At 42.7% G+C, this 15796-nt stretch overlaps 1 protein-coding gene across 5 annotated transcripts in view; it reads right to left on the minus strand.

Moving 5' to 3' along the window:
- The window catches only part of ERG (ETS transcription factor ERG), a 112927-nt gene extending 97854 nt beyond the window's left edge, over window positions 1-15073 (minus strand). For 2 of the 5 annotated variants that reach the window (XM_083438701.1, XM_083438696.1), the window contains exon 1: window positions 13572-13665. The gene's annotated coding sequence lies outside the window, so the exon portion shown is untranslated. Of the gene's footprint in view, window positions 1-13571; window positions 13756-14828 lie in introns of those variants that run through there. The other 3 variants (XM_083438700.1, XM_083438704.1, XM_083438699.1) reach the window with 3 other exon arrangements.
- Between the last annotated feature and the right edge of the window lie 723 nt (window positions 15074-15796).

The following is a 15796-nucleotide window of genomic DNA, read 5'->3' on the forward strand; positions in this document are numbered from 1 at the left end:
CCCTTCAAGCTACAACTTGGAGTGGCAGAGTACAAGTCCAAGGGGGTTATTATTTTCTTATTCTGAAGAGAAGAGGTCTAAACACAATTAGATGTACCAGACAGGCACAACCAACAGATTCATAATATTAGAAAGCTCTGTGGCCTATCAGATCTACATAGGGAAATTTAAAACAGTTCTAAATGCAGAGACTAGGGGACAATATAATGAAATATACAATGCCTAGCACTGGCAGAACGGTATGTGTTAGCCCATATGCATCTAGTGTGTCAAGCCATCTATGGCATAGATAGCTTGCTACCAGGAGTGGTGGGGCAGAACAGCTGCTGCTCACCAAGACAGGTAGGGAAGGTTGGTGGCATGGTTAGAGCTGTGTGGGCACACCAGCAGAGCCAATCTGATGCTCCCTCCAGTGAACCCACATAGCTACAACCTTGCCACAGCCCTACCCTGCCCTCACATCATTATGGCAAGCAGCACTGTAAGAAGAGCAGTGGCAAGGTTGTGGCTGTGTGGGTGCACAAGTGGAGTATTCCCTGGCTGTGTGCCTGCATGCTCCCAACTGCACCACCATTCTGGCACACCCACACACTGTATCAGTAAGTGGTAGTCATACAGCTGTTGGGAGTGCAGCAGTACAGCACCAGCCCTCTGTGCCAGCCACTACCATTGCCAACACTGCACATGTATGAGCAGGCACACACAGAAGTGCATTTAAACGAGACAGCAGCCACGTGTAATACATAGAATGTGCTGCAGTACTGCCTCATCCTTTCCATCCACCAGAGATCACACTGAGCATTTTAGGCAGACTCTGTGAAAGTATTCCTTTATTTGCTGATGGACTGTATTGCTTCACTCTGTGTTTGAATGCTCCTCCAATTATTTAGTTGGTTAATTAAGCTCCTTCCATATCCAAAACAGGCATGTCAGGGAAGAGGGTACTGGGTTAGGTTTTTCCCTGGCATGCTAGTCTTATATGTGTATGAAGTTTTTATGTAGGGAGATCACCCAAACATTAAGACTTTCGCATTTGGAATTTAAAGTGGCAGCACTTTATCACATAAGCATGCCAATTGCAAGTCTCAGCTCTCACTCTTAAAGACACCAACATTGTTGAAGGTGCTTCCAGAACAGACCATAACACCCTAGCTACTAGGAAAGTCAGCAAATGTTACATTGTTATATCCAGTGGATTGAAACATCTTGCAACACACACAAATAATCTACTTTATAACTCTAGCTGGAAATCCAGCAGAAGCTAAGCCAAAATCACACTTGTAAGTAACAGAAAGCAGGTTTATGGGAGTTCACCCTTCATAAACTTGACTCATGCTTACATGGAGGGGGTTGGGATTTGAAGGACCAGGTGCGCAGCCTGGGAGTCATTTTGGACTCACAGCTGTCCATGGAGGCACAGGTCAATCCTGTGTCCAGGGCAGCTGTCTACCAGCACCATCCGATACACAGGCTGAGACCCTATCTGCCCATGGACTGTCTCACCAGAGTGGTGCATGCTCTAGTTGTCTCCCGCTTGGACTACTGCAATGCGCTCTACATGAGGCTACCTTTGAAGGTGACCCAGAAACTACAACTAATCCAGAATGTGGCAGCTAGACTGGTGACTGGGAGTGGCTGCTGAGACCATATATCACTGGTCCTGAAAGACCTACATTGGCTCCCAGTACATTTCCGACAATTCAAAGTGTTGGTGCTGACCTTTAAAGCCCTAAACGGCCTCGGCCCAGTATACCTGAAGGAATAGCTCCACTCCCATCATTCTGCCCAGACACTGAGGTCCAGCTCCGAGGGCCTTCTGGAGGTTCCCTCACTGTGAAATGTGCGGTTACAGGAAACCAGGCAGACGGCCTTCTCAGTAGTGGCGCCCGCCCTGTGGAACGCCCTCCCATCAGATGTCTAGGAAATAAACAACTATCTGAGTTTTAGAAGACATCTGAAGGCAGCCCTGTTTAGGGAAGTTTTTAATGTCTAATGTTTTATTATGTTGGGAGTCGCCCAGAGTGGCTGGGGAAACCCAGTTGGATGGGCGGGGTATAAATAAAATTGTTGTTGTTGTTGTTGCAGAGGCAGCTAACTTTGCAGCATGGTTGTATACCCCTTTAGCAGGTGTGGCTAGAAAAATGGTTAAGGCACTATCATGACATAGGCAAAAAGCTGACGTTTGGAAAATGCAGCACAAGATTAAATCCAAATGTAGAATTTGAAGTCCACCTCATAATAGTGACCAACACTCCAGCAGTGAACAAACCAAGTCATAAAAGCAAGAGGACAGAGGATAACAAAAGTCCCGCCCACCCCATGTCACACAAAACTTTAAGCGGTGGGAAAGAACTGCATGCTGGGATACCACTCCAAATGTTATCATGTGAGCAGTGATGGTGTGATAATGAAAACTGTGGGGAAATTACAGCACAAAACTCCCACAATTTTCTGAGTTAATGGGGCTGCAAGTGGATTTTTTCTGGAAATAACCAACATGGAAATGAGTACTAAACTTCCACTAGATTTCTAGAAGTGGCTGTTATGTCCTATGAAAGATCACATAAGATACAAAAAAATTAATAGGTAAGGAAACATCAGGAAGACAGGATAAAGTGCTGTCTGAATGCAGCCTGGATCAATGCTTTCATTGAGCTATCCACCTGTAGAGAAGAAATCACCCCGAAGTGGAATTTTCTGGTCTATGTTAGAAAGAATTGTTAGAAATTCCTAAGCACTGACACCAAATGCAGATGCCTCCTTATCAGTCCTTCAAGGCCAGTGTAGTGAGAACCGGTTAACGAGGACCTGTGATGGAAGGGGGTGTTTGCTCGTTCAAGGTGGGAGAGGTCTCGATGTCTTGAAGGTTCCTTTAATCAAGCATCATGATTGGTTACATCAAGTCATGGGATGCCATTTCCTCAAAGTCTGTGCATATGGATTCTGTCTCTGCACATCCCAATTAACGCTAAAATTAGACCAAGTCCCTGCATATTTTCAGTTTCATATCATGCCCACTGTATACTCTCTTTTCCATATGGGGCATGGAATGCGGATGGAATTCAGTGAACAATTCCAAATCTAACTACTGTTGCCTTACTACTGCAGGTTGCCCAAAATAGATACAAAGGAAATATTAATTTTGTCAGGTGTACTCAAATTTATCCCCCCCCTCCAATTGGTCTCTTTTGCACAGCTTGTGTCAAACTTTGAAAATAAAATGCTCAGATCCTGCAAAGTTTCCCCCCTCCATTTTACTCAGTTTTCCAAGAAAAGTGCCTGAGCAAATATGCTATTTTAGTAAGAGTTTAAAAGGCCATTATGGTCAGAAAAATGACTGTGTAAAAATGGCACCTTTTTACTTCACCACTCTATTCACTGCAAGTATTCTGAGTCATGTCTGCTTATTTTAGTGCTCAAAATAGGTCTTTATTACTTTTCATTCCTTTTTAGCCCTGCAGTACCAAAACAGGAGAGAGAGAGAGCTGGATGGACTCCATTCAGTCGAATGCATCATCAAGAGACTTGTTAGCTAAGTTGCTGTTGCAAAATCTTTACTCCCGGTGATGTTGCATGAGCCAAGAAGCACACAACTCGGCATTCGATTCCCAGTTTGCGTTTGCAAGGCAGCTAACTAAATAAATCACCCTTTTATGAGAGAGAGCTGGACAAAAAATTTATTACAGGGAAATCACTGAGAGACACCTACTCCATGTCTCACACCTCCGAAAGCAGGATATATTCTTTGCATTTCTGTTATCTTTTAGGTCTCACTTTATTAATTTGGTCTCCCCCCCCCCTCCTCTGTACCTGTCTGTACCTATATCCATACATATAATAGTTAGTTTCTATTTGATATAGTTACATCTGCAAGGCAGCATAACATCAATATTAAAAATATGTGTAAAAGCTAAATAAAACAATATAATCAACAGCAGTAAAACAAGTGGGCCTGAATAAGGCCACAAAGTCATCTGCTATTACAAATTCTCTGCAAAATAGCAGAATTTTACATACAGGGGTATGCAACTAAGTTTTATTCAAAGCAGACAAACTGAAATGAATGAACATGACTATGATAGATCCATTCATTTTAAAAGGTCTACTCTGAGTAAAACGTAGCTGAATACCACCATACACAGACACACACACACACTTTCGTCAACCTCATAATTTTCATGAAGTGGGCTTCTGCCCTCAAAAACTTGTGTTGTATTAAACTACTTAGAATAGATCATCCAAGTTGAACTTATGGCATGTTGGCTGTGCTTCCTGCATAAATGTGCCTATTTCTCTCTCTTTTTTTACTAAAATAGGGCTGTTTTTGCCATAATTTTTGCTTACTATTGTTCTTCATTTTCCCTGTGGTGGCATAGTAAAACTATATTGGCCACATAAGGAACTGGCTCAGTGGTGTTTGAAACATACAAAATGGCAGGTGAATGATGCTCAGTTATTTATCAATCATAGTACTGGCCCATCACTTAACCCACTGTGGTATGTCACAAGATATATTTCACAAAGGTCTGAATGGTGGCAATGTACTATGCATATTGCCTCCACTGAAAAATTAAATGCATTTGCTGCATTAGATAAAAAGGTCTCTAAATACTTCAAAATAAAAACTAGTATTACTAAGCAATATCTGCTAGTGTATATTTTGTATACTGTATATAGTCAAGTCACTGCAATTTCCATTTTATTTGCCAATGCTGGTTAAGAAAGGAACATGGGCTCTGCTGAGGGGATACTCAGCTGGTGCACAAGACTAAATGACCACATCATGGTCATGGGCAACATCGCTGTATTTATTTCCTTACGTGAGGAAAATGCTGCACAGAATCTCATACTGAAGACTTACACTGAAGATACAACATTGTGGGCAGGATTCCTGTAGTGCAGGCAGTTGAACTAGCTCACCCTTGGGATCACTTTCAGCTGTGCAATTCTATCATTTTATGAAACGAGGACCCGTTACACAGGACACCTTACATTCAAATGCACATCACTATGTGAATATCCAGGTGCACATCCAAATCCAGCCTGCAGTTTCAATCGAGCAAGGGAATCCCAAACTTGGAAGCTACTTCTGCTACTTTGTCCCTTGCTGAAGAAAGACTGGGTGAATGTGCATAAAAGAGCTATTGCCTTCAATAAAAAACAACAACATTGTAGTGGTTCTCCTTTATCTGATTTTGAACTCAAGAACTAAGTTTTTTGAACCAACCGTATGAAACCCTGAAAAATAAACTAGAGGCACAGCTCTGACCACAGTCTGGGGCTGTGCACAGTGCAGTCCCACCACTAGTGTGGAAAACAGTGTACCCACAACTTTTGCCACAATCCATAGCTGCCCTATATCTACCCTGTCGTTTCTTAGGAAATACTGTATTTTGATGCATTTCCCCCCAAAACAGCATCAAACTGATTTGAGAAAAGGAATGATGTAGCTATGTTTTAAGCCAATTAAGCCAATGTACACACAGCCACAAATAAGAAATAAGCCCTTTTAAGAAAGCATGCCATTATTTTAAGTTAAGCTGCTTCGGATTTTGAAACTGCTCTTTACATTGTAATGAAACACATTGGTTTGTACCCAATGCTGCACCAGTGGTTTTTGCTGATGCAATGGATCTTCCAGTTTCTCTTTCCCCTCCCCTCCCAACAGACACAAATTTTATTCTGTGAACCACCCTGAGACCTCAAGGTATAGGGCGGTATATAAATTCAATAAATAATAACAACAACAACATACACAAGCACTCACTCACTCTGCTCTGGAGCATCCTTCAACTGATTCTGAGGGCATAGGGGGACTGGAAGGAATAGAACAGGAAGACGTTTGATTGGGTGCATGGAAATTCCAGCATTTGATACAGCCCTTTAGGTCACAAGACCTGACCAGTACATATGCAGCACCCTGCAATCCTGAATAACATTTGTACCTATAGAGAACTGTCCCATTCCTAAACCTTTAAACCACCTGTATCTATTATGAGTTCAACAAAAGTGCCTTATAAGTTGCTATTTCATAAAGATCAGGACAGGAAATTCTTGACAGTAGCACCACAGCTTCACTCCAACTGTCCATTGCTGTCCTTCAAGCATTGCTGACCAAGCAAGCCATGGGTTGCAGCTATCTATTTTCAGGAACACTTAAAAGAAGCTAATAAATATTCAGTAGATGTGCTTCCCATCTCCCCAAAACTAATAATAATAATAATAATAATAATAATAATAATAATAATAATAATAAATCTTTATCATTTTTCTGAAGGGTCTAAACATCTGATCTAACTCTGCCCTACAAGGTTTTGTCTTTGTTCTGTCCCCAGTTCTACCTAGTATTTTTGAAAGAAAATTCTGGCAACCCATTTAAAACTATTTGTAATATTCTGGAAACTGCTCTGGGATCACTATAAGGGCAGGTCTACAAATATAATTACTTATTTAATTAATAATAGATGGTACGTGGAGCAGAGCATCTAAAAGTGTTGGGGCAGAATGAAAGATATGTGGCTGATCAAGCCTACAAGTGCTTGATTAATCATAAGCCTGACCTGAAGAAGCCACTTCTAATGTGCAGGCATTCAAAATGTTGTTGACATGTCCAGGGGTTTATCACCTGCATCAGTGTGCCATGGTTTGTCTTTCAGCAGTTTGCTTAACAATGCAATTCTATGTATACTTGCTCAGAAGAAGGTCCTGCTGTGTTCAATGGGGCTCACTCCCTTATTAAATGCATTTTGGATTGCAGTCTTTAGTTGTAGCGCTAAAACTGTAAGTACACAAGTAGTGTACAGGTGGAATAATTTCCTTACACAAAGAGTATCTCATAAATCTGAAGGAACCCACTTATATGCATCATATAAAATAAAGAGTTCAGTTTTGTACAACAGGACTAGCAAGGCTGCTACCCTGGAAGCCCTTTTAGAAGAGTGTGTTGGAGTTTGTCAGGACCCCTCAGTCCACCCCACCCCCACAACCCCCCACAACAGTTCCTTGGCTTGTGATAAAGGACACTTCTGAAGTTCCCTGAGTTTTCAGGGCCAGCTTGTCAGGTGCCACTGGGGGAGGAGGGTGTGCTATCAGAAAGAACAAACTCAAGAGCCCGGTTGTGAATGCAGAAATCACTGCCTGGTGCTCTGGATCGGGGCCATAAGCTTGAGGGATTTTCTTCTTCTTGGAATCAAGTTATGCTGAGAAAGAGATCTATCTGATACAAGCAGAATTCAAATGCAACATATTTCCAGTAACAAATCTCCACTTTAAAAAAGAAGAAAAACACTGACACAGAAAATGTGGTAATAATATAAGGCCTTTTTTTTTTTTTTTGGAGGGGGGGGACCCTTTAGGGCACAATCCCAAACAGAGGAAATTCCACTGAAATTAATTGGGGGGGGGGTTGCCTTCATTCAGATATGGTATGGGGCCCAAACCTTTGGCAAAGTCGCTCATGTTTATTCTAGATCAAGTATCCTTTTAGTTCTCCAGTCAATGTGAAAAATGCCAGACCCAAGGGGATATTTTATTTTATTTTTCATTATAAGTACATGTTTGTGACAATTGACTCTCAGAGCAAACTTGAGTCCAGAGATGAAAACACCCCCTGGCTTTCATTGTTAAATTAGTATTTCTTGTATTCAATCAAACTTTCCAGATTATACACGTACATACTACTATAAAAGTATAAATAGAAGAAGTTAAAATGCAGCTTACAACAAATACATCCAGAACACCCTATTTAGATATATACCCTTTCATTTCCCCACCCCCACCCAATTCCCTACTTTTTAACTTGCATGTATATTTAGCCAAGTAATTTTAGGCTGCCAACACTATACCTACAATAGTCTTACTATGCTACCAGTAACATATTAAATTTTGTTCTATTCTGCCTTTTCACAGAATGCCAAATGAAATATGAGTTCATGGGCAGCATACAAAGAGAACTTCTAGGGAGTTTTTGATGTGCATCACTGAATGCTCTGCCTTTCTTAGATGTCTAGAATTGGAGCTACAGTAACATAGGGTCACCAGAGTGGCTCTGCACCCAGTACAATTTCCTTGATATAAAGGTAAACCACAGAATAAATTATCATAGAATTAAAGCATCGCTGAATGAACTCCCAAGTTAGGGACAAATATCTTTATACTACATGGTAGGAATATCCTGCCGGTGTTTATTTTATGAAGGCGAAAATCTCTTTGAATTAAGCAGATGTGAAGAATTCCATAAACTGCATGGTAAAAAATCTACACTGTAGAACTAAACCATTGAAGTCAATGAGGCATAGACTAAAGGATTAGGAGGAAGCTGGATTTGGCCTATTGTGTCCAATATTGCAGATAATGCCATATATGTAATTTCCAAAAAAAAAAAGAAAGCCACATGAATGTCCAGACTGCTGCATGGTCAAGGTTTCTGTCCGTTAACTTAGACCTACTACTACTTAGATTCAAGAGGGTTGGAGGTGCTACTCTATAGTTTGAGGATCACAATATGATGGAGCAAGCTTCATCTTAATCTGCATTTATTCTTCATTATTAGGGAATTGCGCATATATGCTTATATGAAAGCATTTCTGAAAGATGATCAGTAACCATTAATTTTGACATGCAGATAACAAAAAAGAGATCAACAGCGCCGACTAAAATACCCTTTTCCCCTTCATACTGATGAAGCAAAATTTATTCAATGAAAACTTTCAGCAACAAATGTGCTTCTGCTGCTGCTGTCAGATTTGTGGCAACATGAAAAACTTTCCCCAGTTGCTGATGGATGGTAGCTACTATTATTTTCCAAGATCGAAGCTGGCAACCAGCAGCTACCACTAAGAAGAGCTATTGCTGCCATTGCCTGTAAGACCCACATTTTGTCCCCCTTAAAAACTTCTGAAATCTCTCTCTCTCCCCCCCCCCCACCTTTGCATTCCATGACCAGGACAACAAAATCAGGGTAGGGGGTGGGCATGCACTCAGCAAAACTCTAGTTTTCTTTTGCATTTTGGGAGTATAGTTTTTAAGAGTAGGGTTAGCATCATAGCCGTTGACTGGTCAATTGAAAATACTGGACAACCATCAAATACTGTAGAACTTGCAAGAATGCTGTTGTGTAGAATCTACACCATAGGTGGAAGTTAACTTCCATGATGGTGTTATCCTTTAGTAAAGGCAGGGATGAAGGCAGCTTATACCCAAGCCCTGCTACAAGGTGCAAAGTTAGAAGCACAGAAATGTTTCTTCCATTGCCTAAATAAGGGATGGGAGAGCTGTGGATTTGCAGTTGTTGGTGGTCTACAGCACCCATCATCATCCCTGAACATTGGCCACAGAAGTTGGAATCTAACAACATATGGAGGGAGGCACAAGTTCCCCCCATCCCTGGGCTACCTGAAAGGCATCTCCAGAAAGGAACACAAAAAGTCATCATTGGCAAAAGTCACTGTCTAATGAACAAAATTTCAGACCAAGACTAGAAAGACCAAGTTCTAAAGCTTAATTAGCCACAAAACTCATTAGGTGAAATTGGACTAGTCACAAACTCTCAGCCTAATAACCCTCACAGGGTCATTGTGGGGTGGATGATGTATGCCACCCTGAGGGAGTTGCAGGAAGAGCAGAATAAATTTATAATAAAATAAATAATTCATTTCAACTTTTTCAAATTAATGTAACAGTGGTAGCTATCTAATTTGCTTTCTGTAATCTGTGCATGTAGAAAACCTGTTGATTATTTTCTTTGTAACTCTAATAACACAAATACATTACCATTATTTCACCAGATTTGACCAAGTGACAAAATCTTTATTGACTGGTCAAGTGCAAAACCCTATTTTAAATTTTAAAAATTATTTATAGCTTTTGTCGACTGCCTCATCTACTATATATTTTCCAGATTTCTAATTCTAACCAGTTAGGCTACAAATGTAGATTACTTGAAAAATGAGGTGCTACCAATACGTTATTTATATATAAACACTTCTACAGAAAGGGAATACTCTCAGTCAACTCAATTAATGATGTAAACATATTACATTTCTTTTTCGGGATGCATTCAGAATGTCAACAAATTTAGGCTGCAATCTGAAACCAGTTTACCCAAGAGTAAGTCCCATTGATTTTAGTAGGACCTACTTCTAAACAGACATGCTTAGGTTTGGGTTGCAAGACTGCAATCCTATACTTACTTCTGGGTAGACATGTACAATAGGACATATATAGGACTGGGCTGTGAGTGTTACTTTTTATCAGTTAAAATATAGTACTACAGTAAAAAACAACAACACTTTAACTGTGGCAACAGTTTCAATTGATTGGCATACTTATATGCATACTTATATGCACAGATTTCATAGAACAATGTCATAAGCACGATCATACGAGGTCACTCTGATTAAAATCAAGCTAATAAGAAGCAAAGTTTGAATGTGCATTTGTTTATTAATTAATCATACTGATTATTTTTCCCCACTGCTAAGATAAAGTAACATATTTCCAACAACAATATTAATGGCAAACTTTGCGTCTGTATGTATTTTGCTTTTATAACATGTCACTGCCATGCAGTTATATTTAACCATCAAAAAAATTAAACACAAACTCTGCTCAAAGTGTTTCAACACAGGAAAGAACTGAAATCCTGCTAAAGATATATAAAGAAATATATTAAGGTCCAAAGTGATTAAGCAAGACAGCAAAAAATAGCAAAACTGAGTACCTTGCAAAACAGCAAAATCCTCAGATAAAAAGCTAATTACAGTACATATAAAACTAACCATGACAGATCATTCATACAGTTCTTGCAGTACTATGGGATTTGTTTGACTTTGAGGAGCAGATTTGACAAAGTAGAAGAGCTATACAATGTTGTAATCTATGAAATACTATTTGAACTTTTCCCCCATTCAATGAATCCTTCATAAGTATATTTTCCCACACTGAGTTTAAATAAAGTGACCCAAACAATGCTAGCTTGCTGCCCATTACTGCCTATTATGACAATAAAAGAATTGTCGTGTTTTAAAGTATTAGCTAGTTAGTAACAGCTATATTCATTTCTTTTAAACTGTCCTTCTTTAAATGTACAAAGATGTCCAAAAAAATCTTTGTATCATGCCGTACCAATGATAAGATGGATTTTACTTCTAAAGCAAGACATAAATGCACCTAAGTTAATAACAGTAAATTCACAAACAAGGTAAAAACATCTTAATGGAGTTTAGGGTTGGTTCTTTATCTGAACTCAAAGCGCTCTTTGTCTGTTGCTTCAAACAAACCATAGATGTGTGCTTATAGGGTTAAAACTCAGGAATGTGACAGTTCTCCATGTGCAGTCTATAGACCTAACTGTTCCACTTTCCCTGGTGGGGCTCCAAACTACATGAAAACAATGCAGCACACAAACTACTATTCCGACACTGAAGGTTTTGTTAACTCCACAGAATGCTATTTAAACCAGAATTGTTTTTGGGTTTTTTTTTTTTTTTTTTTTTTTCATTTTAAGCGCAGCAATTACAGTACTTGGGGTTTCTAGTGAATACAATCATGAATAGAGAGAAGCCTTTGCTTATTTTACCACATACTGAGAGCATCTGATAAAATGATTTATATTTACTTGACAATCACCTGATCACAGAAATTAATTTCCTGTATCTGAGTGTGCCATTTGTGAAACCAAATGTGAGCCTTTTACCAAACTCAAATCTGACCCTTATTCATTATATTACTTCAAACACTTAAAAGCTGGAGAACAAAACTAAGAGTCTTTTTACCTTGGACAGGGAGTTGTGCAGATTTAAAAAGGCACCATTGTATCAGTTAATTGAATGATGTCTTGTAGTTACCTACAAAGTGTGTGTGCATGTATGCGTTTATGTACACTATGAGAGATGCAGAAGGGGAGTAAGAATGGCGGTGGGTCTGAAAGGAAATAACTGAAATGAATGAATTTAAATGTAACTGATTAATTTTACTCATTCAGACCTAAGTGACAAAAGATCCTGACTGAATAGTTTCAAATGCAGCAACCATTCTGAAAATAAAATTAGCAAAACGAACTGAAAAAATAAAAATACTGTTTTAAGAACTAAGGCAAGTCAATGTGCACATTCACAAAATCATACAGCATTCTCCACTTAAGCAACAAATAAACTTTTAAGAATTGGTTTAAAAGAAGCTGGAGCCAAGTCAAGAAAAAAATTATGGCTGAGGGAAAAGGGGGCGAGATTGGGGCACAGAGGGAACTAATAAGAAAAACCAGGTAGTAACTTCAAAAGTGCAGGATGTTCTTTAGCACTTCACATGTGGCAAAATGAATGTATAAACTGTGTGTTTTTCACAGCTGCCTTGGATGTTGCCCAAACATGTGTACAGTGCCTTTTGGCTTAACTACATTCAGATGAATTTTTAAAAGAAAAGTATGACTTCTGCAGGTAATTTTTAAGAAGTACTTCAGCAAGTGGCACTACCAAGAGAGAAAGGGCAGAGGAGGAGGTATGGTTAAAAAAAAGGGTGGTCATGCTTAATCTTGTCCTACAGAAGAAGAGCACAAGCCATCCAAGTATGGTACTCAGAAGCAGCTAGCAACTGCTTCTAGGATTCAACACAGTAGCACACACAAAAAGTATTGTCTCCTTCTACACTTCTTGAGCTGTGGGACCACCAGCACCTTCTGCCAGATCACAATGCTTCCCCTGTCCTTTATTTCCTTCTCTTGCCCCAGAACCTGCCTCTTCCCTTCGGGTCCTGCATCTAGGACAAGAGCTACACACACACACAAATGCATCCTGAAAGATGCCTTGCTATATTCGTAATTCAGTATTCCGGAAAATCTCTGGAGGCCAAAAGCAGGTCCCTACACTGCACTGGGACTGAGCTCCAGGTCCTCCTTTCAGATGCATCTGAGGAAGGGGATTGCAGGACACAATCCCATTCAGAACCGGGCTAGGACTTTAAGAAGCCACAAAACTGCCCTGGTTCTTTTCAGTGCTAACACAGTCTGTGAAGAAATAAGACGAGTCCGGGGTACCTCTGAGCATGTGCAGAGCTCCTCTCCCTTTCCCCCTCCTCAAATAAAGACAAACCCTCCGACTCATCGGGAAAGGTCCAAGCAGGAACCCAGCCAGCCAAAAATCGTAGAGTTGGAAGGGACCACGAGGGTCATCTGCCTGCAATGCAGGAATCCTTTTTGCTCAACGTGGGGCTCGAACCCGCGACCCCGAGTCTCACGCTCTACCGACTGAGCTATGCCTGGCTGCCGCCTTTGCGCCTCGAAGACAATCGGCGCCGTCGAAGCGCTCCAGCCACCTGGGGGCTCCGAGGCTGGACCGGGGCTGCGGGGCGTCCGAGGCGCCCGCCGAGCTTCTTCCTTCCCCCCATTGCGGAGCCGAGGAAGCGCGCCCAGAAGTTGCCCGCCGAGCGCAGCCACCCTCACCCAACGCCCCCCCCCCCGCCCTCACACTTCGCTTTGCCGCCCAGACAGAGAGCCTCGCGCAGGCGCCCGCTCCCTCCCTCTCTCCTGCCACCTACCTATGGCCCCTCGCTCGCTCCCCACACGGGAAAGCACTTACCTCCCGCCCTGAAGCGGAGGGAGCGCGCCCGCAGCAACAGCGTCCGGCACCGGGACTGGCGGGAAAGAAAGGCTGACGGAGGAGTTGGGGAAGTCCCGTCTCCCCCCCCCCCCCCCGCTCACACGACGTCTCCCCCCCCCTCCCCACCACTCCGCCCGACTCGCGTCAGGGCTCAGCCCCGTGTGGCGGCTCCGGCCTTAGAGAGCAGCCGGCAGCCTCCAATCATGGCACGGCGAGCGTCCCACCTCCCCACCCCCTACCCCGCGGTCCGACTGATCCCCTCAGCGAGGGCGGCCCGTCAGGCCTCCTGAGGCAGAAGCGGCAGAAGCGAGCGCGCCACACGCGCGAGGCGGCGGCGGCGCCTGTGTTGACTTAGCGTAGGCTGCGCGAGCCGGCGGCTCCCTCCCCATCCACGGGACTCGGGCCATGGGCTCCGGTGGGAGGCGGCTTGCCGCGCGCCTGCCAGCGGCGAGGGGCTCTCGGTCCCCACCATTCCTGTGGTGAGAGGGGAAAGGGGTCCTTGGCTCGCACGTGGGAGCGGAGGCGGCTGAGGGAAGAGCGCGCTGGGCGCAGGGCGCCGCGGGGAGAAGGTGCGCGTGGCCCAGTTCGCCTTAGGCCGCCCATGCCGGGAAGATCACTTCAAAAACAAAGCACGCACCCTCTCAGAGATCTCTCCATAGCCAACCATCCAAGGTTATCGATTTTAAAGCTCCTTCGGTGGGAAGGACGGACCGAAGTGACTGGAAGATGGAGAGGCGAGCGAGGAAAGCGCCAACTTTTCAAGAGTTTGAAGAACTTTCTCCCTGCCTAGCCACGGACCTAAGTTTATATTTTTTTTGCTACAGAGCTCTGGGCAGCAGCTGTATAGGTTTTAAATATTCTAGGCTAAAGATGCCCGGACACCGTTTGGTGCTGAGCGATGCTCCCCTTCTAGAGGGAGCGAGAGCTCTTGGGGTTTACTTCTGAGTAAACGTGCTAAGGAAGATCCAGCTGGAGGAGGGCTTTCAAACACCACCCGGCCGGATCCTAGACAGAAAACGCCTCCGCAGCGACAACCTGAGGTTCAGAAAAGAGCTCAGCGCGGGTTCAAGGCAGGCTAGGGAAACGCAGCGCGCCGAGAAAGCTCGAGTTGTAAACAACCAAGTGCGCCAATCGTGCCCTGTGAGAACGTCTGGGATCGGTCCGATTTTAACCACCACCACTCCCAGATAAGCTCCAGTTCTAGGGAAAGAACAACCGTGCAGGCTGCGATCTTACCGTGATGCCTCTTCTCCCACGATCGTTGCCATCGCATTTCCCTTCTCGGGACCGTTTTCGTCACCAAACCCCATTCATGTGTTGCTTCTCCTGGGCTGAAGCCCTGAAAGCTACCTTCCTTCTTTTCTTTTTTTTTCCCTCCGCCTCCTTCTGCTCTGAATCCCAGCTACGAATCCCAGCTGACAGTCCAGGCAGACGCGAGGGCGAGCAGGCAAAGAAGAAACTCGAGTACTCTCTTAATTAAAAAACGAGCGGCTAAAAGTGTCTTGGGCTCTCTTAAAAAATAAAAAATATATAAAAAAGCAGAGTTACATAATGTATTAATTGGTTGCTATTAACGCACTTTTATTGAGCATAGCACACAGAAGTCTGATTGTGAGCGAGGAGTGTTTTCAATGAAAGTGGAGTTATTTTAGCTGCAGACATGTTTACATTTCTGTGGTTTAGTCTATAACTTTCTCTTTTTCTTGCTTCAGAATTCTGCTCCATGAAGCAAAGCCCTTAGCTCCCAGACATTCCAAAAAGTCTGCCAAAATAACAGAAAAAAGAGAGATTTTCTTTTTTAAAAAAATAAAAAAATAAAAAGCAGGCACACATAGACCCCCAAGTCTGGGTCAGGCAGAGGGCTGTATACCCCCTCCCCAGTCTCTCTAGTTCAAAAGCCTTCAGGGCTCCATTTCCTGTTTCTAAAGGGGTGGGGGGATTAAGTGCCTCTACAAGTAGTGATTTTTAGGCACTCCCTAGAACAGATCTAATTCTGAGTAATTCTGCCTATACCAATTGACAGTATTACTTTCTGGCAACAGCCTTGTCTCACAAAGGACAAAAACCACATGAACGATCTCAATTTTGCCCCAATATAGCTTCCTCGTATATGCTAGCTATTTACTGCGCACCAGAGTTGATCTGAAGCACCTGTAATGTGCAATGTGCACCAGCAACATCTGGAAGATCAATTTAGAGTGCTG

Source organism: Podarcis tiliguerta (assembly GCF_965153285.1).
Source record: "Podarcis tiliguerta genome assembly, chromosome: 4".
Lineage (NCBI taxonomy): Eukaryota > Metazoa > Chordata > Lepidosauria > Squamata > Lacertidae > Podarcis > Podarcis tiliguerta.